The sequence below is a fragment of the Colobus angolensis genome, unplaced genomic scaffold (genome assembly GCF_000951035.1).
Source record: "Colobus angolensis palliatus isolate OR3802 unplaced genomic scaffold, Cang.pa_1.0 Scaffold233, whole genome shotgun sequence".
NCBI classification, from domain to species: domain Eukaryota; kingdom Metazoa; phylum Chordata; class Mammalia; order Primates; family Cercopithecidae; genus Colobus; species Colobus angolensis.
Genome location: NW_012115522.1, coordinates 76096 through 102429, shown reverse-complemented (window position 1 = coordinate 102429; position 26334 = coordinate 76096). Strand labels below are relative to the sequence as shown.

The 26334-nt window shown below is 41.1% G+C and overlaps 1 pseudogene; it reads right to left on the bottom strand.

Moving 5' to 3' along the window:
* Window positions 1-21856: 21856 nt before the first annotated feature.
* LOC105513617 lies at window positions 21857-22804 on the bottom strand (annotated as a pseudogene).
* Window positions 22805-26334: the final 3530 nt, after the last annotated feature.

The window sequence follows — 26334 nt, the reverse complement described above, 5'->3', positions numbered from 1 at the left end:
GGGATTATAGGCATGAGCCACCACACACGGCTGAGATTGGCTCTATCACTCAGCATAATTCCCTGGAGATTTCATCCAAGTTGTTGCATGTATCAATAGCTTGTTTCTTTTCATTGCCGCCTAGTTTTCAATGGTATGAATGCCGCATTGCTTGTTTCATCAGTCACCTGGTGAAAAACATCAGGGTTGTTCCCAGTTTCTAACTATCATGAATAAAGCTGCTATGAACATTTGTGTACAGGTTTTTGTGTGAACCTATTATTCATTTCTCTGAGATGAATCAGTGCCAAAGAATGCAATGGTATGTTTAGTTTTATAAGAAACCGCCAAACTGTTTTCTAGAGTGGCTATATGATTTTGTATTCCTACTAGCAGTGTATGAATCATCTAGTTTCTTTACATCCTCACCAGCATTTGATGTCCTCAGTTTTTGTTTTTAAATTTTAGCTAATCCAATATGTATGTAGTGCAGTATCACTGTGGTCTTAATTTTTAGCTCACTAGTGCTAACAATGTTGGGCGTCCTTCATATACTTACTTGCCATCTGTATATCCACTTGGTGAAATACTTCATGTCTTTAAAGAAGACCTGGGATTTCTAAAACACTGTTGAGTTTTGAGAATTTAAAAAATATGTTCTAGATACTAGTATTTTGTTGGATACATTGTTTGTAAACATTTTCTTCTAGTTTGTAGCTTGTCTTTTCATATGTGTTAAAGCTTGTCTACCATTTTATTATTTGTTTTCTGTTTATTTTCTCTGCTTCTTATTCCTCTATTCTCACTTTGGGTGGATTATTTAAAAATTTTTAAGGTTTCATCTTGATTTATTTATAGCATTTTGGGTACATCTCTTTGGACAGTTTTCTTAGTGGTTGCTCTAGGTGTTACCATATACACATGTCAAGAGTCACGTTCTACTGGTGTCAGTGTTTTTCCAGTTGAAGGCAAGTGTGGAAAACTTACCTCCATTGACATTCCTTTACCCTTCCCATTTTTAAATCATGTGTCCCAACTATTTCCTCTACATTCATTGATCATCACACCGATAGTGTTATTTTGTCTTTAACCTTCGAATATAATGTAAGACACTCAGGAGAATAGGATCATCTATTATGTTTACCCCTATCTTTGCCTGTTTTGATGTTCTTCCTTCTTTTCTAAAGTTTAAAGCATTCTTCTGTTATCATTTCCTTTCTGTTTAAAGAACTTCCTTTAGTCATTCTTTAAGGAAAGATTTGCTAGCAACAGATTCTCAGTTTTTCTTCATCTGAGAATGTCTTTATTTCCCCTTCATTCCTAAAGGATATTTTCACTGGATATGGAATTTGTGAGTGATAGTTCTTTTTTCTCTAAGTACTTGAAAACTGTTATGCCACTTTCTGCTGTCTTTTATGGTTTCGGAAGATAAATCCACTTTCATTCAAACTGGTATTTCCCTATAAGTAATGGATGCTTTCTGTCTAGTTGCCTTCAAGACTTTGTCTTCAGTTTTTACAAGTTTAATTATGATATGTCTTGGTGTGAATTTCTTTGAGTTTATCCTGCTTATGATAGTTCACGCAGCTTTTTTAAAACTGTAGGTTTATGTCTTCCACCAAATTTTACTGAATTTCTTCAGTTCTGTGGTCTTGCTCCTCTTCCTGAAGTATTCCAATGATATCATGCTCTCTTTTGTTACAGTTCCACTGGTCTTTGAGACTCTCTGTTCATTTTACTTCAGTCTTTCTTTTCTCTGTTGTTCAGACTGGGTAAATTCCATTGATCTACCCTCAAGTCCACTGAGTCTATCCTCTATCATCTCTATTATTGAGCCCAACCACACAGTTTTAATTTTGATTATTGTATTTCTCAGTTCTATAATTTCCATTTGGTTATTTTTCAATAACTTCCATTTTTGCTGAATCTTCACTTCAAGAGAATTTGTAATTACTTGCTGAAGCACTTTTATAATATCTGTTTAAATTACTTGTCAGACAATTCCGGTGTCTAATTCATCTTAGTGTTGACATCTGTTGATTGCTCACTTAAAAATAAAAAATAAAAAACACCTAGACTTTATTTTTTATAGCAGTTTCAGGTTCACAACAAAACTGAGAAGAAAGTAAAGAGTGCTCCCGGAAAAACAGTACCCCTATGCAGTACCACCCTGATAATGTTTGGCTGTGTCCCCCACCAAATCTCATCTTGAATGGTAACTCCCACAATTCCCACGTGTTGTGGGTGGGACCTGGTGTGAGGTAATTGGATTATGGGGGCAAATCTTTCCCATGCTGTTCTCATGATAGTGAATAAGTCTCATGAGATCTGATGGTTTTATAAAGAGGGGTTCCCCTGCACAAGTCTTCTCTTGCCTGGCGCCAGATAAGAAGTCCCTTTGCTCTTCCTTCATCTTCCATTATGATTGCGAGGTCTCCCCAGCCATGTGGAACTGTAAGACCATTAAATTACCCAGTCCCAGGTATGTCTTTCTTAGCAGTGTGAGAATGGACTAATATACTCCCTATGAACATCCCCCACCAGATTGGTATGTTTGTTACAATCGATGAACCTATGTCAACACAGCATTATTTCCCAGGCTCCATAGCTTATATGAGGATTCGCTCTTGGTGTTTATGTTCTGTGTGTATTGACAAATATATGATGAAATGTATTGACCATTACAGTATCATACAGAATACAGGACAGTTTCACTGTCCCAAAAAATTCTCTGTGCTCCCCTTATTCATCCCTCCCTCCTGTGTAAGCCCTGGCAATCACTGATATTTTTACTGCCTCCATTGTTTTGCTTTTTCCAGGATGTCATAAAGATGGAATCATACAATAGGTAGCCTTTTGAAATTGACTTTTTTCACTTAGTAATATGATTCTTCCATTTCTTTTCATGGTTTGATAAATAATTTCTTTATAGTGCTGGGGAGTATTCCATTCACTTAAAATTCCTTGAATTCATTGTTTGGAATATTTTGCAGAGGATATGCTATTCCCTAACTTTATTCATCTTCACTCACAGGATTGTTTTTTCTCAGCAATGCTTATTTATATAAAAGCCATATCAACAACTAAATTTTACACATCAAAAATTTTCAGACTTCTGGTTGCTCCAAAGAAGGAATGACCCCATTCTCCTCAGGTCCTCCTCCTCATGACTAAAAAACTCTGAACAAAGTACAGAAAGTTGTGGGAGGCTCTGAGAGGTGAAAGAAGAAGGTGGACTGCCTAGGGACCTCAGGACTTGGAAAACAACACAGTGGGGAATTCCCTGGATTTCTTTATCACCTCCCTTATATCCGAGACACGGAGCTGCAGGAGGCTCCAACCTGCAGTCACCAATGGGCATAGAAGAAAAAAGCTCCAAGAAAAGCCTGTTCCTCCTGGCCAAATGACTGGGCAATGGTGGCCTGACAACAGAAAACCCACAACTAGGAATTACAGGTAACTCCAGAGAGGATCAGCTTGAGTGGTTAAAACAAGTATTGAGTGGTTAAAACAAGTACATGGAAAACACTGACCATGTTGGCCAGACTGGTCTTGAACTCCTGACCTCAAATGATCCACTCACCTCGGCCTCCCAAAGTGCTGAGATTACAAGCCTGAGCCACCGTGCCCAGCCAACTTAGACTTACTTTTATAATAATTTGTCACTGTAGATATTGAATCAATTTTTATTTAATCTTGATTTTTTTCTTGATCTGCATTAGAAATCCATTACAATATTTCAATTTATAAATCTTATTAAAAATTACTACTACTAGATCTCATGGTTTTCTTTTCTTTTTTCTTTTTTGAGACATGGTTTTGCTCTGTCACCCAGGAGTGCAGTGGGACGATCATAACTCACTGCAGCCTCCAACTCCTGGGCTCAAATGATCCTCCCACCTCAGCCTCCCAAGTAGGTGGGACTATAGGTACACACTACCCATGTCTGGCTAATTTTGTTTATTTTTTGCAGAGACAAGGTCTCACTCTGTTACCTAGACTGGTCTTGAACTCCTGGCCTCAAGCAATCCTCCCGCCTCAGCCTCCTAAAGTGCTGGGATTTCAGGCATGAGCGACTGCACCTGGCCTTGGTTTTTTTCCTTAAATAAAATGTACTGGTAAATTTTAGGCTCGTGAGGTTGTATGTGCATTATTTTCTTCAAATCAAGCCTGAATCAAAGAAACTTCTGCTTTAGTTTTAATGATATTTGTCCCAAATGTTTAAAGACTGTATTATTCTAATGAATTGGATATTCCCACTGAGAGATATCCAATAGGCCTTGATTGAAATGTTCTTCATTTTCTTTTTAAATTCTATTTAGAGTAGTTGTATGTGTTAGAACTTTCAGAAAGGGACAGATTTCTGTCTGGGCTGTCCCCACCAGCCAGAAGGGTCTGAGAGGCACTGTCTTGCCTTGGGGTGATACTTCCGCAGGCCTTCGCTCCTCTGTAGGAAGACAGCCTAGAACAGAGGTGGAGGATGCCTCGGGCCTGCCAAGACCAACAGCCATTCCCTGGTGATGCTGTTGTGTGAAGACCCTTGTCTTTCCCAGCTCCTGTGATAACTTTCAAATTTCTCTTTTCAGACAAATTTTATGCCTGTTTCTTTATCTCTATTTTGCATCCTAACAGAAAAAGCCAATCACCTACAAAGGGAGAGTCAGACTGGTCCCTGCTGCTCTCCCCACATCCCCACTGCCCCCAATATTGAATGCCATAAGACAATGGCATGAAATTCCAATGTCCATGAAATTCTGAGGCAAGACATTTTGACTCAAGAATATATGCTCAGTGAAGGTGTCCTTTATTTATTTATTAAAATAATTTTTTTTGAGATAGAGTCTCCCTCTGTCTCCCAGGCTGGAGTGCAGTGGTGCGATCTTGGCTCACTGCAACCTCTGCCTCCTGGGTTCAAGTGATTCTCCTGCCTCAGCCTCCCGAGTAGCTAGGATTACAGTTACTTGCCACCACACCTGGCTTATTTTTTCTTTCTTTTTGGTAAAGACGGGGTTTCACCATGTTGGCCAGGCTGGTCTCAAACACCAGACCTGAGGTGATCCAACTGCTTCGGCCCCCCTAAAGTGTTGGGATTACAGGCATGAGCCACCACGTCTGGCCAAAGATGTCCTTTAACTAAAGACTTCTGGCATATGTTACCTTAAAAACATAAATATAAAAGCATGAAGAAAATACAACCTCCATGAAAATTTTTTCCCAATGAATCTAGAAAAATAAGAATTGATTCAAAACAAAGAATAGGGAAGCTGTAATAAAATGACTTGGGGGTTCACTGAGTCCATTTAAGTATATATCTCTTACTAAAATCACTAAGAGTCATGATTAGAGAATATGAAGTAAGTGACATAAATCTAAACAATGTAAATAACAATATATCTAAAAAAAAGCCTAAGGCGTTTGGAGAGAGGATATGGGAGGATGTGTTCTTTCATAGTAGGGAGTTAGTTAATTATCTTTAAAATGGAAACATGTAAGAAAAAAGAAAACTAAGTTTTCCTCAATCTTTGTTTCTCATCCTTTGAAGGCTATTTTAAGAAATAATATCTAAAGAACATTGACTTGATGTTCACAATTCCAGTTGATTTTCCTTCTGTGAAATTCAAGCGAAATTAAATAAGTATGTTTTGTTAAAAATGATGTGATCCCATTTAAGTAAATGTCATTTCTTTTACCTATCTATCCATCTATCATCTGTATCTATTCATCCATCAGTGGACACATGTGCACAGATAAATGGCCCCTTCGGTGAAGGGCTGAGAGGGTATTGTTTTCTTTTTTCTTTCTTTCTTTTTTTTTTTTGAAAGTGTTTACCATTTATTGTCAATATAACTAATGATTCCATATGTAATTTCAATAACAAGGATCTTGTGATTATTATACTGAAATTCTTGAGGTTATTTTGAGTAACAAAAAAGTACTATGAATCATTAATTTCTATTCAACAGAACTAAACTCAAGCTCATTTACACATCAGGGTTTTGTTTGTCTAAACAGTTCAATTATAAATAAGATTAAATGTCGACTGCATAATTTATGAAGTATGAGTTATATAAAAAATAAAACCATTAACACAATATTCCTTCTCTATATTACATATATAAATGTGTATTTTATGTATATATATGTGACTATGAAGCTTTCAAATCATACACACACATATACACATATATAGGTATATAACTATATATGTAGCTTTTATTTATTTATTTAAAAAAATTTTTTTTAATTTTTTTATTATTATTATACTTTAAGTTCTAGGGTACATGTGCATAACATGCAGGTTTGTTACATATGTATACTTGTGCCATGTTGGTGTGCTGCACCCATCAACTCGTCAGCACCCATCAACTCGTCATTTACATCAGGTATAACTCCCAACGCAATCCCTCCCCCTTCTTCCTTCCCCCTCCCCATGATAGGCCCCAGTGTGTGATGTTCCCCTTTCAGAGTCCAAGTGATCTCATTGTTCAGTTCCCTCCTATGAGTGAGAACATGCGGTGTTTGGTTTTCTGTTCTTGCGATAGTTTGCTGAGAATGATGGTTTCCAGCTGCATCCATGTCCCCACAAAGGACACAAACTCATCCTTTTTTATGGCTGCATAGTATTCCATGGTGTATGTGTGCCACATTTGATTATAAATCATGCTGCTACAAAGACACATGCACACGTATGTTTATTGTGGCACTATTCACAATAGCAAAGAGTTGGAATCAACCCAAATGTCCATCAGTGACAGACTGAGGGTATTGTTTTCTAACACTAACCTGTGAGGGCTTTCATGAGGCCAATGGAATCATTTTGAAATGTGTTTACCACAGCAGGGAGACCCAGAAGACTGGGGTCTCACACCTGTGTGGGAACTCCAGAGGGTCAGAGAAGGGCCAATGAGCTGCTCTGGTGACAGAGCAGGGAGGGTTGCTGCCATGCTGGGTGCGGCCTGCCTTCCTAGAGAATGTCAGGGAAAGGGATGTGGGGTCATTTCCTGTGGACACATTTAAGCCAAGTAGGGGAGAGGTCTGGTATGGAGTCCTCTTGGGGCCTGTTGGACAGGGTTGACCAGCAGAGAGAGGATGCCCATGGGTTGAAGGAGGAGTGGGTAAGAGGTTCTCTAGGTCATGGGAACTTCTGAAGTTCCCATGGAAAGCACCACCATAATCTACATGCAATGAACAGCCAGACCCATGTGGGAATTCTAGGCCAGCAAGAATCCCTTACTTCCTCACTTGCCACCACGTGGTTCTGACCGTGGAGAGGTCTGGAACTGTAGCTTCCCAGTGGGGGAGGAAGTAGGCTGGGAGAGAGAAGGGGACAGAGGAACCACACACCCCCTTCCCTACCTCCAAACAGAAGCCAGTGAAAGTTGAGGGATGGAGAAAAATCTAAGGCTAAATTAAGTTTTGGAACTTTGGCACAATCAAGGCTCACTGCATCCTCAACCTCCTGGGCTCAAACAATCCTCCTTCCTCAGCCTCCTGAGTAGCTAGGACTACAGGTGTGCATAACCGTGCCTGGCTAGTTTTTAAATTTTTATGTAGTGACAGAGTTTTGCTATGTTGTCCAGGCTGGTCTTGAACTGTTGACCTGAAGTGATCCTCCCACCTTGGCCTTTCAAAGTACAGGTGTGAGCCGCCACACCTAGCCCCGTTCTCTCTTTTGCATCTATGTTAGTCTCTGTGCTCTTGGGAAAAGTAGACCAATATCATTTCAAAACTTGATGAAAAAGAAAATTAAAATCTTATCTTCAGGAACTAAACCACCCAGCAAGGGTCCACACCTCTATGAGACTGGCATTTAGAAAACAGGACCACAGTTGAAGCAACAGTTCTTTCTTTACCCTCCCTGCCTGTGACAGACTGTATGTGCTGATTATCCCTGTGTTTTCTGCAGAGCTTGCCTTCCTGGTGAGACAGTATTTTATTCTGAGGGCCCCTTCCTGCCAGGGGATATGTGGCAGGGGATATCTTGCAGGGGATACATAATACTGCACAAAATGGAACAAGTTATAGGTCATATAAAATTTCAGGACATTGTTGAGATGGAGAAGTTGCTAAATTGGAGACACCAGGATGTGAAATCCCAGGGTCCCAGAATATTGATGGAACTAGTGTGTTTTTCTTATGTAATATTTTATGGTGTCTGGGAAATGGAGTTGCCTAAGTGAACTCATTTTTTATGTCTAGGGGAATAGCAACATAACTCTCATCTAACTCTAAATAAAGAGAAGCAAAATGTGCTACATTTAGAAAGTAATGGTATTATCCCCAGCTGAGGCTGACTTAGTGATGGTGTTAGAAAAAAGTATGGTGGGAGGCTGAGGCAGGTGGATTGCATGAGCTCAGGAGTTTGAGACCAGTCTGGGCAACATGGTGAAACCCCGTCTCTACAAAAAATACAAAAATTAGCTGGGCATGGTGGCATGTGCCTGTAGTCCCAGCTACTGAGGAGGCTGAGGCGGGAGGGTCACCTGAGCCCGGGAGGCAGAGGTTGCAGTGAGAAGTGATTGCACCACTGCACTGCAGCCTGGGCAGCAAAGCAAGACTCTGTTTCAAGGAAAAAAAGAAAAAAAAAGTATAGTGTTAAAAGAAAAGGGGATAATGAATTGTTGATATTTTTTCCCCTTCAGTGAAAACTTAGAGCATATTCTTAGCTAAATGCTTTAACCTTACAAATTTCTTTAGTGAAATTTCCAGTTTATGTATGTAAAGAACACTTCAATGGCTTAATCAGAAAAATCGAAGTTCCCCTGCAAAAAGTAAAGAGGGTCTTGACACGGTTTGGCTCTGTATCCCCACCCAAATCTCATTTCAAATTATAATCCCCATAATCCCCGCATGTGGAGGGAGGGTCCTGGTGGGAGGTAATTGGATAGGGGTGGCTTCCCCCATGCTGTTCTCGTGATAGTGAGTGAGTTCTCACGAGATCTGATGGTTTTATAAAGGGCTCTTTCCCCCTCGCTCTCGCTCGTCGCCTTGTGAAGAAGGTCCGTGTTTCTCCTTCGCCTTCTGCCATGAGTGTAAGTTTCCTGAGGCCTGCCCAGCCATGTGGAACTGTGAGTAAATTAAAACTTTTTCTTTTATTAATTACCTAGTCTTGGGTAGTATCTTTATACCAAGGTGAAAATGAACAAATAGATTCTAACACCAAAATAAAGGAAAATGAAAAACCTTCTCTCCAGAGGTGACCACAATGAACAACTTGGTGTAAGTAAGTAATATTTAATTGGTTGCCAAATCTTTGACACATCTGAGTTATTTTTAATCGTTGTAGGGATTCATCATATATTCTAAGCTTTTATAAGCTGAACTCCAAACAATAAAACTAAGAGGAAAAAATTATCCTGTTGCATAAAACGAGTTATAGTTATAAATGGTTCTTCTATACTTTATAACATCCTTCCAGTGTGTGAATTTCAGGTTTCCTGAGTTTTAGCTAAATCTGTGTAAGAATGACATATTACAAATTAATATGGGATTAACTGTCTCCTAAGTGCAAAAAGCAAATTTCTAAAACCTGCCTTAGCCTATAGACTTCAGCTGTCTATGTCAGCAGGAGACTGAGAGAACCTGAATGTTTTGCTAAAAGACCTGTGAGATTGGAAAAATTCCAATTTCAAAGTCATGTGCTTTTGGAAGAAACATATGCTTAACATTCTGAAAGGATCTGTTAGAAAATAGAAGGATTTTCTATCAGGATACTTAGAAAGTGAGATGTATTATGTCAGGCTCTGCAACTTTTGAAAATAGCCTGTTCTCTCCAACAAATGGTGTACAGTTTTTTTATAGATAATGTTTTGAGAAAATGAAAATACTCCTATATGAACTTTCAAAGCTATTTTCTGATCTGTTAAGCATTTTATGTGTGTGTTTAACAGTTTGTTAAAAAGAGCAGATCACTTGAAAAGAGGATTCTTTTTCATAGTTTTACTTGCAGTGTGAGTTGAAAAATACTTTCAGTTTTCACTACTCAGTTGTTATGGAGTATCACTCTTCCTGGTTTGTCTCCCAGCCATTTTCTTATTCTTTTACTTTTACTTTTTTTTCTTCTTCTTCTTCTTTTTTTTTTTTTTTTTTTTAACATGAAGTCTCCTTCTGTTACCCAGGCTGGAGTGCAGTGGTGCGATCTTGGCCCACTGCAACCTCTGGCTCCAAAGTTCAAGCGATTCTCATGCCTCATCTTCCTGAGTAGCTAGGATTACAGGCATGCACCACCACCCCTAGCTATTTTTTGTGTGTTTTTAGTACAGACAGGGTTTCACCATGCTGGCCAGGCTGGTTTTGAACTCCTGACCTCAGGTGATCTGCCTGCCTTGGCCTCTCAAAATGCCCGGATTACAGATACGAACCACCGCACCTGGCCCAGTTTCTTTATTATATGTGGAGAGGGTTTGTTATCAGTGTGTAATTTGTATTTTTCTGCAGATTAGCTGCTAAAAGGGACAGGAAGCAAGTATTATAAAGCTTTGCTGTGTTCTCTAGTGGAAGGATACTGGTGGGTAGAAACATGCTTTGTTTCCCCAATACACAACCAGCCTTGGTAGATGGAGAGAGAGGTATATGGTCTCTACTGGAAATTACTTGCAAAGCCTACTTATTGTTAGACTTACTAGGAGGAAAGAATCTTGAATGTCTTCTAATCTGCCCCTGTGTTCAGGTAGAACATTACATAAACATCATCTTTTGATGTCTTATTTTCCTTCTGTTCTCCTTTTCTCCTCTCAGTCCCCCCACTTCATCCTCCTCCTGCCATTTCCTTGTCCCTCCTCTTTCCTCTCAGGGAAATTTCTCGTCCTCTTTTCAGATTGCCCCTGAGTTGGCCAGAGTTCAAAGGAGAGGACCCTGACTCAAAGATCACAAATTTAAACACAGAGCAGGTGGAAAAGTGGCTTTTTAATGTGATCACGGGTAAGATACACAAATTACAAAATTTATTGATTGACTCATGCTCTGGTCTAATTCCAGTTTAGGAACTAAGTCTCATGCACTTGTACTGGTTGTAAGGAAATCACCACGTTTGTGGTGTGAATGAGGATTAAACTGGTACCCAAGGCATCTTTGGAACAGGCTGGGGCAAGAAGCCAACTGGCCGCTCCACCACCCCTGACATTTTGGGGCTCATACTTCTCTTGGTACACTCAACCCCAAAGGTTACCACATCAGCACTCAAAGATTCTCTCTGTCTTAGTGCTGCCAAATCACATCACCAGGAATTGACACTTTCTTTTTTATTAGTTGTAGTTTCTGAGGAGTAATTACAGCTTTTCCTTTCTGAGAATGATGTTTTCAGCACATAAACATACTCCACACCTGTTTTCTGTAGCGTTGTCAGAAGACAGCCCTCAGCTGGCAGCTCCCTCTGGAAATTGCCCTTGGCTGTTCTCGGTGCGGGCAGCCTGCATTAGTGACTAATTTAGGAGGAATCTAAGGCCAGGTGCTCCTGCTGCCAGGCAGGACAGTTCTGAAGGTCCATTTTGGCTTCATTGTGCCTCTATGTGATGCAGGACAATAGGGTCTGGAGGCATGGAAACCAAGGCCAATTCACGCCAACTTCCTAGAAATAAATCAAAAGGAAAGCCCCGACTTTCCAAACCCAAGTAACAAAAGCACCAGAGGCTACTCCCTTTGCAACCCCTGCCACCCCCCCCACCCCAACCCCTTTTTCTGCATGGCAGACGGAAAATTGAAAGTATCTCTAATTGGTTGCTTAGGATTGCATAGGAGTGTAACGTTGTAACTTTTCAGCCTCTGATTGGTTGCTTTCTACAACCAATCAGAGGCTGAAGTGAAGTTACAAAGGTTACACCTCAAACAAGAGTCTGCAGAGTCTGGTTGCAGAAAGCAACCAATCAGACTGATTGCAGACCAGTACTTTATTTACTTAGGGTGTACACCAAGTAACCAATGGGAAACCTGTAGAGGGTATTTAAACCCCAGAAAATTCTGTAAGGAGAACTCTTGAGCCTCTATGCTCGGGCTGGCTCCACCAAGTGGAGTGTACTTTTGTTTTCAGTACATCACTGCTTTTGTTGCTTCATTCTTTCCTTTGTGCGTTTTGTCCAATTCTTTGTTCAAAATGCCAAGAACCTGGACTCCCTCCACCGGTAACACATGGAGTGGGCTGAAGCCTTTGTTGAGGCTGCATCACTGCTCAGCTTCTCTCTCTTAGTCCTGGTCCCTTCTCCTTCTGTTGACAGGGCTTAATCCCATGAGCATTCTCTAATAAACGTACTGCATGTGCATCCCTGTTTCAGAGTCTCTCCAGGGAACCCAACCTGTAAAAATTATCTTTTCTTAATGTTGCTGGGGAAGACAATCATACACAAAACTAAAAACCCCCTAAACAGAAAAAGTCTCATAAATTACTGGCATTACAATACATTACACAGGATGGTGCTTTAGCATGCCAAGGGCAAGTCCTCATTCTCTTTGGCTGGGCTACAAGAATGGGTGGGTAGAACCCCAAACAACTGGGTAGAAGAACAGAGACTCAGCTTTCTCATAGAAAATAAATTTCTAGAACTGACTCAATACCAAGTCACATTGGAGGCACCTTCATGCAGGGGCTAAGGGGATAGACTCTGTGGACAGAATGCCTTAGTTTGTATTCTGGCTCTGCTATTTACTGTGTCTCCATGCCACACTCCCCTCATTTGTAAAATGAGAACAGTAGTAGTACTTCCTCTACAGGGTTATGAGAGACTGAAGGTACAAACAGACAATGGTCAGACCATATGCAGAAACAGCACCCTTACAGTCTGCAGCAACCAGCCCAAAAACCAACCCATTAGGCCCACGAAGCAAGTCAGCTTTGTGTGAAATCAGACCACAATCTCTAACAAACAGTCCAGGAAGTCAAACAATAACCCCTGTAACAATTGGTCCCAAGTGGCCAGGATTTGATAAATGACTGACAGTTTCCCCAGGTTTTGTTCCTGCTTCCAATATGCAACCAACCAGGGAAAGTTAAATATGCTCGCCATAGGATGCTCTGCTCCTAGTCAGCCCACCCATATCTCCCCCATACCAACGTCCTCCAATCAGAGCATACCAGAAGCTGTCTCTTCTTTTTACTATGAAGCTTTGCCATTTTTCTCTGTGCCTTTGAGTCTCTGCCAAAACACAAGTGATAGTGGTTGACTCCTTTGCTATAGCAAGCTTTGAATAAATAGATGTCTTTGTCCATTTTCTGCTGTTATAACAGAATAGCACAGACTGTGTAATTTATAAAGAATAGAAGTTTATTTGGCTCACAGTCCTGGAGGCTGGGAAGCCCAGATTTGAGGGGCTGCATCTTGGACAGACCTTTTTGTTGCATCATAACATAGTGGAAAGCATCACATGGCAAAGGAGGACAAAAGAGGATAAGACAGTAAAAGGGGCCAAACTCCTGCAATAACTAACCCATTCCCACCGTAACGGCATTAATCCATTCAGGAGGGCAGAGCCCTCATGACTTAATAGCCTCTTAACACTGTTACGACGGCAATACAATTTCAACGTGAGTTTTGGAGGCGACATTCAAATCCCAGGAATCACATTTGCTTTCTCATTTGGGTGGTCTTGTTTATTTCCACAGTTATGAGGAGTAAATGGGTTAACATTTGTAAACCACTTGGAAACGGTGCCTGGCACATAATGCTATATAATACTTTAAAGTAAAATAAGTAGCAGTTCATGGTTTAGAGGTGATACCCAGACTTAATAATTTCCTCACATGTTTTGTTTAATACTGTATCTTTTTATTATACTAATCCACTTTATTTTATTATTATTATTATTTTTTGAGATGGAGTCTAGCTCTGTCGCTCAGGCTGGAGTGCAGTGGCACGATCTCAGCTTATTGCAACCTCCGCCTCCTGAGTTGAAGCAATTCTCCTGCCTCAGTCTCCCGAGTAGCTGGGATCACAGGTGCACACCACCATGCCTGGCTAATTTTGTATTTTTAGTAGAGATGGGGTTTCACCATGTTTGCCAGGCTGGTCTCGAAACTCCTGACCTCAGGTGATCCGCCTGCCTTTGCCTCCCAAAGTGTTGGGATTACAGGCATGAGCCACCATGCCTGGCCCTAATCAACTTTTATTTATGAGGGCTCCTGATTTTCAGAAGTTCTTAAATGGAGAAATCTACCTACATAGTCGGTAGAGGGTTCTATAGCAGACACCAAGCCTGACGCCTGACACAGGTGTCCCTTCCTTTGCTCCAGATGGCTTCGGCGGGGGGGGGGGGGGGGCTTTTTCAACACCCCATCTCTGTAGGTTCTGGTGTTAATTTCTCAAGTGTCCTGTTGATGCCTTTGATTCTATCTGTCTTCTGGGCCCAAGACCCTTGATTATGGAAGGCTCTCTTCCCATGTTGCACTATTTTGTGGATCCCATAATCTACTTGGCATCCATCATGATGCCATGTTCACATGTCAGTTACCCTATCCTTTTCAGCCTTGTCTGATGGGAAAATTCCTCCAGGAAATTCTACATACACCAATAAAATTCTATATATGCCCGTGTATATCTCTGATCTATTAGTCTACAAGAATTATCCTATAAAATACCTAGATGTGTAGAGAAATTTGCAACTCTGGCTTCTACTTCAAGATTACAGCAGGCATGAACTTTGGCTCTTGGTCCATCGAGTTACTCTTGAACTGTTTCAGTGTTCCAGACTGGGACTTAGGGGCAAAATGAGGCATTGTCCTTGGCCTTGAGGAAGCTCAAAATTTTCCTTCAGAAAACTGGCATGTCTAGGTTTCAGATTGTCCTGGGTCTTCTGGTGTCCTGAGCGCGTTGAGGCTTATTCCTTTGCTTTTGGTTGTCTGTACCAGCCGCTTATACAGAGCCAGTTCTGACCTGGAGGGTAACAGTATGGGATTTAAGTCGGGTGACTCGGGGGTTTATGGGAATATGTATGAATTCCAGTTTAGTTCCAATTAGTGGCTCTGAATTTTCTTTCACTTGATGTGGCCAGATTGTGCTGTGATATTGGAAGAAATGAGTTCCTGACTTTTTCCCCTATGGTCTAGATAGCAGAAAATGCAGCTCAGCTAGGAGTATAAGCTTGTGCACAGACACTGCTGAAAATGGTGGCTAATTTGGGGCTCTAGGAGACCAGCCCTGTTTGCACATTATCGTGGATCCTGTGGAAAGTGGACACTGGTAAAAGTGTTTCTGGAGGGTTTTAAGATGGGCCACTGGTGTTCTCCTAATTTCCCTGGGTCCTGGAGCCCTTGGTTCTGATAACTGATATCCCAGATCTTCAAGGAGGGTAGACTTTAGGACCACACTAGAGGTCAGCGTCCTGGCCTGGCCTTCAGATTACCCCTGGTGGTCCTGAGCTGTCCTTGAGCTTATTTCCTCAAGCTACCCATCAGAAAACAGGAGGCTTGTTGGGATGAACCTGGTTCATTGCTAATGAGTTTGGCTTAATTTTGCCCCTAGAAGCTCAAGGATTTATTTGGATTTGGCATCTCTATTAAGGTGTTTTTTTTTTTTTTTTTTTTTAAAAGCAAGCATGTCTAGTGGTCTTAGTTGCATGCTGGTTGGAGGGAAAATTAATCTCTGACCTGAGCAGCCTAATGGCAGGCCAGCTGGCATCAAGCTTGGACTCCGAAAGGGAAGCATTAGGGTTTGGGCTTCATTCTCTGTAGACAACCAGGTGGCCCCTTGGGAAAGTGAGATCAACTCTTCATTGAAAGGAGGTTGATATTGAAGAAAAGAACTTTAATAGTATGTGAATACTTTTTTCTTTTTTTTGAGATGGATTCTCTCTGTCACTCAGGCTGGAGTGCAGTGGTGTGATATCAGCTCACAGCAATCTCCTCCTCCCAGGTTCAAGCAATTCTCTTGCTTCAGCCTCCCAAGTAGCTGGGATTACAGGCATGCGCCACCCCACACAGCTAATTATTTTTGGTAGATTAGGGGTTTCACCATATTGGCTAGGCTAGTCTCAAACTTCTGACCTCAAGTGATCTTCCTGCCTTGACCTCCCAAAGTGCTGGTATTACAGCTGTGAGCCACTGTGCCCGGCCAGTATGTGAGTTCTTAATAGTCAAAGCAAAAGAGCATGTAGGTAACAAGTTTGTAATGGAAGAAGGACTAGAAGGAGGTACTTAGACATGGTTTAGAACAGTGATAGTGTGGCTTTAAAGCTGTAGCGTGCAACTGGTAGCCCAATGTTGCCAAGAACCACCATCCATTTGGAAGCAAACCCTTCCTCAGAGTGGCCTGTTGGAGTCTCCACCCATGTAGAATCAGTTTGAAGAGCTGGTTCCTCAAAAGAAAAGCTTTGCAGTGAGTTAGAAGGACCATTTTAAGAGAAAAGGTGCTCTGCTGGTGACAGCTGGCAGCAAATTTGGAGACCGAAGGACTATCTCTTTAATATAACAGGTGACTCTGAGTCATTAAGAAAAATATTAAATTATGTTCTCCAAATTCTGAGAATACATCTGTAGGATGCATTTACAAAGACCAGATTATTACAAACAATTCAAGTAATGACAAGTTCAATAACCTAGAGAATTCACTGGCATGGAGCATCATTTCTCAGTGTCACAGTCTGTTGCAAGGACTATAGTTCCATCAAACTAGGTTGAAAGAGAAATCACTGGAAGGATACTGGACTCTCTCAGGGAATGAGAAAGTAGATATGGGCCTCATAGATGCTAAAACCAATAGCTAGAGGGTCAGGAGGAAAGAATTCTCTCTTCTTCTCTGAGGCCAGGTAGTCTGTTTCCTTTGCTTTTCCTAATCTCCCTTTTTCATGAGTGGCTTTTTTTTTTTTTTTTTTTTTTTTTTTAGATAGGGTCTTGTTCTGTCACCCAGGCTGGAGTGAAGTGGCATGATCATAGCTCACTGTAACCTAGAATGCATGGACTAAAGTGATCTTCCTGGCTCAGCTTGAGGAGCTGAAACTACTACTCAGGCATGTGCTACCACACTTGGCTGATATTTTTTTTTTTTTTTGAGACAGAGTCTCACTCTGTTGCCCAAGCTGGAGTGCAGTGGTGCAATCTGGGCTCACTGCAACCTCCACCTCCCAGGTTCAAGCGATTCTTCTGCCTCAGCCTCTCGAGTGGCTGGGATTAGAGGCAGAAGCCACTGTGCCGGGCTAATTTTTGTATTTTTAGTAGAGATGGGGTTTTGTCATGTTGGCCAGGCTGGTCTTGAACTCCTGACCTCAGACGATCCGCCTGCCTCGGCCTCTGAAAGTGCTGAGATTACAGGCGTGAACCACTATGCCCGGACCTTTTTTTTTTTCTATTTTTTATAGAATCAGCGTCTTGTAATGTTGACCAGCCTGGTCTAGAACTCCTGGCCTCAAGTGATCTTCCTGCCTTGGCCTCCCAAAGTGCTGAAATTATAGGCATAAATCACTGTGCCAGCCCTAGATCAGCATTTTCTATTTTAGCATGTACATGGCTGTCCCATCTGAGCTGCATGCAGCCTTCTAGATACTCAATGATAACTCAGTACAGGCTGTCTAGTCCTCCTGTCTTTTGGATCCAGTTCTCTCATGATATGATTTGCTTGTCTCATAGTATTGATATTGGCATGTATTGGTTCTTCCTCGGTCATGTCCCCAGCTCTGGTCCAATCAGCTGTGGTCATGGGGGCAAAATGACTAAGAGGAGTTTTATTCACTCATTCATTCAATAAATATTGGACATTAAAAAATTTTGTTTTGGCCAGGTATTCTAAGCAGCTGGAGTTCAATCTTGAGCAAAGCATACATACATGGGTCTTGTTGTCATGGCCTTATAGTATAGCAGGGAAGACAGATATTAATGAAATAGTGTAAAAATTATTTATTTGTTAGAGACAGAGTCTCACTCTGTCGCCCAGGCTGGAGTGCAGTGGTGTGGTCATAGTTTACTGCTGTCTTGAACTTCTGGCCTCAAGGGGTCCCCCTGCCCCAGCCTCCTGGGTAGCTGGGACTACTGCTGGGACCACTATTTATTTTAAATTTGTTTGTAGAGACAGGGTTTTGGTGTGCTACCCAGGCTGATCTCCAACTCCTGGCCTCAAGTGATCCTCTTGCCTTGGCCTCTCAGAGTGTTGGGATTATCAGTGTGGGCCTGGCCAGATATTAATGCAGTATTAACATACATGAATATGTAACAAGATGCTGTAGGGTGCTGAACGTGATCCTGTTTTCTCAATTTGATTACTAAGGCCCACACTGAGGAAAAACTACAGCAAGCATTCTGTACTCTAAGTTGGAGGGACAATTAGTGCTCTGGACCAGCCACACCATTCAGGGCTTCCTGGGAAGCACTCAGAGAACAGACCCAACTGCCTCCCACAACACCTGACCCCCCTCCTCTGAATATGAGAAAAGGACCTGGAGGGGGAAGAGGAATGCTGCCTGTTGGAGGACAGCAGTGTTTGAGATATGAAGCTATTCTTGTCCTTCTCCTCCTCAAGCTGGAGGGAAAGTGGGGATTTTTTCTTTTCAAAGCCAAGGCAGGCAAGCCCCCAAGAGAACTATTAGTGAAGGAGTTGCCTTATATTCTTACAAACAGTTCAGTTAATAACAAGTTAAGTAATATACAGTAGGTCTCTAAGCAGGCATCTGCTTATCTAGCAGACTTGCTGGGCTGCTGCTGTGTTATTGGAACAGGACAAAGGCTTTCTGGGGAGAGATCTGTGGCAGGTGGGAAGGAAGTCAATGTTTTCCTGCCTCAAGCTTCAGGTTATTGCCAACTATGGAAGTTGGATACTACAAGGGCCTACTGGCTGAAGAATTGGCCATGAGGGAAGAAGAGATTGGGGCTACAGAGGCCCTGGGCTGCTACATTATGGGATAAATTAATGCACATTAAAGCCAGCAGCAACTGGCCCAGTTACTCTAAGAGCCCACCTGTTTGGGAATGAGCCCTCTCTCCAAGGGGCCTGTGGAGTATCTACCCCTCTACCTTACACTAAAGACCAGAGATCTAGGAGGGCAGTTAATGGCCTTGGGAGGGAATGCCAAGTTCACTCTTGCTCCTCTTTTCACCCCAAGACCAAAGGAGCAGATACAAGGAAGAGAAAGAGGGAAGGGGAAGTGCGTGAGAACAGACTCTGGACTGTGCCCCCTACAGCATCCCTCACCTTCTCACCCTCAGCCACTGGAGCCACAAAGGAGAGAAAGAGACCTGATCGAATATTGAGTCAAATTTTAAAATGAATGGGACCACGCCTTTAAGAAACAGAATGCAATTGTTTTCATCGTGGAAACTGATCACTAAGATTGTCATGGCATTCAGTGAAAAGGGATTTTAAATAAGGGAGTAAGTTATGGGCTCGGGGTTTGGAGGAGGCAGACAGAAAGCAGAGAGGCATTGCAACCATGTGCTCAACTCCACCTGGCCAGAAACCTAAGGAGGCAAGAAATCAGTATGAAATGGATGCCCTCCAGAGAGACACAAGGAAGGAGTCTGCTGTCAAAGAGAATACAAAGAAAGATTTGGGTGTGTGGCTATAAAAATTGGCATTTTGAATTAGGTCTCTAGTGCATCTTTCATTCTAACGGGAGAAAAATAGGCCCAGGGAGAAGTGACTTCCTTGATCCCACACAGCCAGTTGCTGGAGAAAGGCAGAGACTAGAATGCAGTGCTGGGTTGACTTGGGTGGTCAAGTGCGTTCCTTCTCCAACACTTAGCATCATTTAGCATCATCCCTCAAAGGAGTGAGAAGGCAGGAGTGTGTCTGATGCTGACAACAATCATTTTGCCCCTTGCAACATTCTTCATGGTCAGCCCTGGGAATCAGGGCTTTTTAGGGAATTCAAGACCAGCTACAATCACCTAGTATTCCTGTGAACAAGTGCTGGCTTTCTTCTTTCTTCTTCTTCCTCCTTCTTCTTTCTTCTTCCTTCTTCTGCCTTCTTCTTCTTTCTCTTCTTTTTCTTTTCTTTTCCTTTTCTTCTTCTTTTTCTTCTTCTCCTCCTCCTTCTTTCTTCTTCTTTCTTCTTCTTCCTCCTCCTCCTCCCCTTTCTTCCTCCTCCTCCTCCCCTTTCCTCCTCCTCCTCCTCCTCCTCCTCCTCCTTCTTCTTCTTCTTCTTCTTCTTCTTCTATCGTTTATTAATGCAGTATCCATTAGATCTAAAATCTGCAGTTTCTAAGCACACCATGTTTAGATCTTTCAGATCCTTCTGCAGTTTTAGGTTATTTCTACAGAGGTACCTTTCAGTGAATGAATAACACATTCTATAATTCCTGAAAATATAGAGTGAGTGAAATGATTTAAATATAATTTAGGCATATATTGATTATGAAAATAGATTATCCCTCAGTACATTACTTCTCTGTCTTGGTAAAAATAAAAAGCAAAGAAAATAATTCATTTCTGAAGTTGCTTTCCTTCACTTTTAAAGGTCTGATCTCCTCCCACCATGCATATGTACCCTTTACTGTTAAGGAAAGCTTTGCATATGTAGAGATAGAAGAATAATGATATGTAAATACTAAAGATATGTCATTCTCCCAAAGGAGACACAGGTGGTTTTAAATGATTGCTTGCCTCATGTTGATGAGTCTGTAGAATTCAGAATCCATTTGGACACAGCTAATATCCCTGCTCTTCGGGTAGAAATAAGGACACCAGGTCACTGGTAGGGAGGTACAGGCCTTTCCTCTGCAGCTGCAGAGAGGTAGTGACTCAAGAAAATTGGGCCAAAATTTGTTTAAAAAAACATATAAGTAAAAGAATCACAGATGCTGATTGATTGGTATTACATCTTGGACCAGTCAAATGCCTTTATTTTTACTTTATTTATATTTTTTGGTGGCTGTAATCAAATGTGTGTTTAAAATTCCTCATTCCCCACTGTAGGGTTCTAGCTGCAATTATATTACGTTGCCTTTTAGCAGGCAACTTTACCATATTCATTCATATAAACTTTGATTGCAGTAGCTCTGGATTTAGTATCTATTTCTAAGCTGGCCTTATATAAACTATTTAGTATTTGAATTAAATGAATATTAATGATGTACCTCGGTTTTTTGGTTTTGAAGTATCTTCCTATGCTTGTGAGGATTGTATGAGAAAAATAGGCTAGCAGTGTAAATAGATAGAATTGCTTGGTCTGGTGTTGAGTGGAACTTGCCTAGAATGAAATTCTGAGAAATTCTCACTTATAAGTGTTGTAGTGATAGGTAAGTTCTTCCTCCATCCGGAGTCCCACTGTACCTTTGGAATGACAGTGATGTACAACGATGTCTTTCTTTCCACTCTGTCTGAATCAGTAAGAACTAGATATTACTTTAATTTAGCTACTGTTTTGTCCTAAAAAGTAAACATTTTAAAAATGAACCTGAAAAGAGTCTTAGGGAGTCTGATCTCACCATATTCACGTGGTGTGAAAGGTATTTAAAGAGGGGCAGGATCACTAAAGCTATTTATAAACCTAAACAATCTTTTCCAAGTTTTCATAAAGTTTTAACAATTTAAATATTGATACTGCATCTAGGTATTCAATAACTATAATTGCATATGTAGTGCTTTCCATCAATTAAAATCCTCAAATGTATCTCAAACCAAGATGGTATTTCCACATCATGCCTATTTAAAAGCAAATATAATAGATACTATTCCTAGTCATAAAACCAGATAAACCCCCCTACCCCGTTCAAAAGGCAGCAATATCTAGTTTCCCTACATCTATTAAATGAGTGCTTTTGTGTTGAAAATCAGAATATGGAAAAAAAAAAAGTCAGCCTTTTCCCTTATGCACCACTGAGAACAAGCATAATCCTCTAAATGTTTTTTTTTTTTTTTTTAAATTTCCTTATGATGTTATTTCTTCAAGACAACTGAGTGGGTGGAGAAAGAAAAATGATAAGGAAAACATTTTCATCTTGCATATCTTCCTCCAGCCCCTAAAATTCTCATCTGACACTTTGTGACACGTGTAGTGGTGTCAGCATCTCTTCAAATCTAGCTCCCTTCACGTTGGACCCTCTCAGGTTGACTTCTTGAAGATCACACCCAGACAGATCACACTTCTCTAAGTCAGTTCCTGCCAGAGTTGCTCCTCTGAGGTTACAGTTCTTCAACTTTGCATTTTTTAAGGTAGCCACTCTCAGGTTAATTCCTGTCATCTGACTTCCCTCCATATCCACACCTTTCAGATTAGCACCTTCTAAATTGGCTTTAAGGCCAGAAGGATCCTCAAAATTACACAGTTTCAGGGATGCTCCTTCTGCATTAGAACAGAGCATCTTGACTCCCTGGAGATTTGCACAGTCAAGCACGGATCCAGAGAGATCAGCTCATTCAAGATTTGCACAGCAAAGAATTGCATGTGCAAGATTGCAGTGGCTTAAATTGGCCATTTTGAAGTTAATGTATCCAAGGTCCAAAGGAGAAAGATCAGCACCACTGAAGTTGAAACCCTGGCATCGCCGTTCTGACTTCGTTGGAGTTGCTAGTAAAAATCGGAAAATTCCTTTCGGGATATTGGTGAATGATCCTCCAGTGGTTGAGAATTCTTTATTGCCACTTCTAGGTGTTCAATCAATGAGTAAATACCAAAAAATCTTGCTTCTTCTAACACACCCAATAAATTAATGCCATCATTTACAATGAGCTGTCCATGATGCAAGTAGTTCAAAATGGGTTCAAAGTACTCAGGATTTTGGTCAATTAAGAAAGCTCCTTTATGATCTTGCTTATTTTCCCCAGACACCTTTGTCCTTAAACATATGGGCCAGCATACCATCAGGGTCTTTATTCACTAAAGTGCTCCATGTAGTTGTAAAGTACCGCTCTCCAACATTTAATGTCAGCCAGTCTGTGTGGAATCCTAACAATCCTTCAGGAGGCTTAGAATCTGTCTGAGGGTATTTCCGTTCTTGGGGCTGCCATTCAGAAACAGGGCCACCTGCCTCATCGTGCTGCCCCCGCTGGGTCCTCAGTGAGCTGCCTCCCTCCCACCTGGTCCTCCGCCCACCTTTTTCTCCTCCTGCCCTTCCCCTCCCTCCATCCACTCGGATTTGCCTCCCTTTGCCACCTTCCTGCCCTTGGAGACATACCACATACACGCTGGCTTTCTTCTAATAATATTACCAAGATTAATGTGCTGAACAGAACATACATTGAAAGCATTGTGATTAACCGACATGTAACAACTCCCTAATGGTTCTCTTATATTTTTGGGTTTATTATAAATACCAAAATGGCACCTCAAGTGGTTGAATCTCAACTACTTCAAGGTTTATTCTCAGGTCAGGTACTTTATCCTTAAGGTTTTATAAATATATTCCCTTCATTTATATTTCATTCATTCATTCATTCATTCAATCCCCAGATGTTTATTAAAGTTTCTTTGTGCTAGGCTCTAAGATGGGTACAATATTGTCCATTGACTTTGCAGCCCACTGTCTAGTATGGGAGAAAAATCTATTAGACAAATAGTAGCAAGTAGAGCGTGCTAGCGGCTACCTTAGAGGTGTAGTAAAAGTGCAAAGAGTGGTTGGAAAAAAAAATCTTTGTAGAGATATGAGTCTTGAAGTTGGAAAAAAGCAGAAGGGGGTACTCCAGGGAGAGAGATTATGATCGGCAAATGTGGAGGTATGACTGCATGTCATGATTAGGAACTGCAAGATTTATTCTGTCACAAAGATAACATCCACACGTATGTGCATTGCAGCACTATTCATAATAGCAAAGACATGGAATCAACCCCAATGCCCATCATTGATAGACTGGATAAAGAAAATGTGGTACATGTACACCATGAAATACTAGGCAGCCATAAAAAGGAATGAGATCATGTTCTTTGCAGGGACACGGATCGAGCTGGAAGCCATTATCCTCAGCAAACCCTCATAGGAACAGAAAACCAAACACTGCATGTTCTCACTTACAAGTGGGAACGGAACAATGAGAACAGATGGACACACGGAAGAGAACAACACCCACTGGGGTTTATTGGAGGCTGGGGTGGGGGGAGGAAGAGCATTAGAAAAAGTAGCTAATGCATGGAGGGGTGTAATACCTAGGTGATGGGTTGATGTTGCAGCAAACCACCATGGCACACGTTGATGTCACAAACGTGCACATCCTGCACATGTACCCTGGAACCTAAAATTAAAATTTAAACTTAAAAAATGCAAGATTTTTTTTATCCCAACCTCTAGACAACATGGGAAGATTTGTGGGCATGTGTGGATGAAGCACAGGGTTCAAAATTGGGAATGACAGTTGATAAGGGTAGAAAGGGGAGGCTGATGCTGAATCATCGGGACTGGGAATGCCATGCTGAGGACTTGACACTTGATCTTGTACTATGTAGGGAGCCATCCATTGAACAGCTTACTAGAAAATGTGCTTCTTAGAAACTGTCACCGAAACAGTGGTATGAAGAGTGGATTAAGGGTGACAAGAATGGAGGCAGGATTAACAGTTTGGCTTATTTAAAAAAAAAATCATTGGTATTTAACCTCATTCCCAAATAACTTAAAATAGTTTATAAAAATAAAGAGCAAGAGAACAAAGCATTTTATGAAGAAATTAGGGGTAGGCAGGGAGAGAAAGAGGAATCTTGGGGTAAAATTATATGCTAAAATGCATGTCCCAGGCCACGCGTGGTGACTCAGGCCTATAATCCCAGCACTTTGAGAGGCCGAGGCAGACAGATCACTGGAGGTCAGGCGTTTGAGACCAGCCTGGACAACATGGTGAGACATTGTCTCTGCTAAAATACAAAAAATTAGCCAGGCATGCTGGTGGGTGCCTATAGATACATATACATCTATATACATAGATATATATTTTTGGAAGACATGGGAGTCTTACTATGTTGCCCAGGCTGGTCTTAAACTCCTGGCCTCGAGATCCTCCCACAGCACTGGGATTACAGGAAGAAGCCACCATGCTTGGCCTGAAATTGCCTCTTTAACATCCACCATGATAGTCTTCCTTTGTTTCTTTCAGAAGTGTTGAGTACTGCCTCTTGCACAATTTTTGTCATGAGTCACAACTGTTTGTTAGAACAGAAAGTAGATGGAATAACAACACAGATAGCACTCTCATTGATTCAATGGTGCAGTGTGGTGTGTGCTATTGCTCACTGGCTGAGAGTGGATGGTACCGTGAGTTGGGCCAACTCTTACTGCCTAAGAATTTATCATAGCATGCAGAACATTGGGAAAACACATGAATGGTATCCCAGAGCAAGTTGTTTATATATTTTTTAGAAAAATATTTCAGAATCAGGTTTATAACAAGTATGTGCTGATCAATAATTTGTTAAATGGATATTATAAAGACTTCTGTGTAGCTGCTTATTATAGCTTTCAAAGCAAGCATTTGGCACAATGCCACCACACAATTCAGTGTTTGTCATTCTATGAGGATTAAAGGTGATGTGGCCCTGGTATCTAGTTCTCTGATCATCAGGAAATAATGATCTTTTTATCATCAAGCAATTACCCATGAAATCATGCTTTGATACTGAGCTTATGATCAATATCCTGGGTGGCAGAATAGTGAGATTACACTCTTACAAATTGTCGATGGATGGTGTTCTAGGTTTCCAATTCGGGGAAGATACATAGATTTTATTAGATAGTTGCAGTGGGCATAGCCAGATGTCAAATTTAGAAAAGCTGTTTTCATGGATGAAGCACATTGTTTGTTCTATTTTGATGTAATTTTATTCTTTGTATTTATAAAATTAGAAAATGCAGGTGTTTTTCCAATACAGAAACAAATGGGACCATGAATTCCAAGTTTCTATACAGTATAGTATGATCATGATACCCTTAGTCTTTCCAATATAAATGGGAAAAAGAAGACATCTAAATTAAAGTAATATCAGCTTTTGATGAATACTTCAAGGTAAAGTGATTATATTAAATACCCCTCAGTAACCCAATTGTCTCGCAATGTGGGATTTTTAGACATGGAAGCAAAATCTCAGATTTTGTTTTGGAATAGGTGATCTTGAGTAACACCTTCTGACAGCAATATATAGCAGGGCCAAGTATATATTATTGTCACCCTTGATCTGTGGCCTTAAAGCCCTGCAATTCACCAGAGGGAATTCCTTTTTCTTTTTTTCCCATTAAAAAAAAAAAACACAAGTGTTTGTGCTGATGTTTTAATATCTGAAATAAAAAATCCTAAAAGCTAAACTTCTTGCTTATTTAAGTAAGAGAATCATTGGGACTCAAAGAGTTACTCTTTTTAGAAAATTACCATCAACTACGTTGTTCCTGTTAGAACTTAAAGAGGAAGGATTAGATTCTACCATTAAAAACTGATAATTCTGGCCGGGCGCGGTGGCTCAAGCCTGTAATCCCAGCACTTTGGGAGGCCGAGACGGGCGGATCACGAGGTCAGGAGATCAAGACCATCCTGG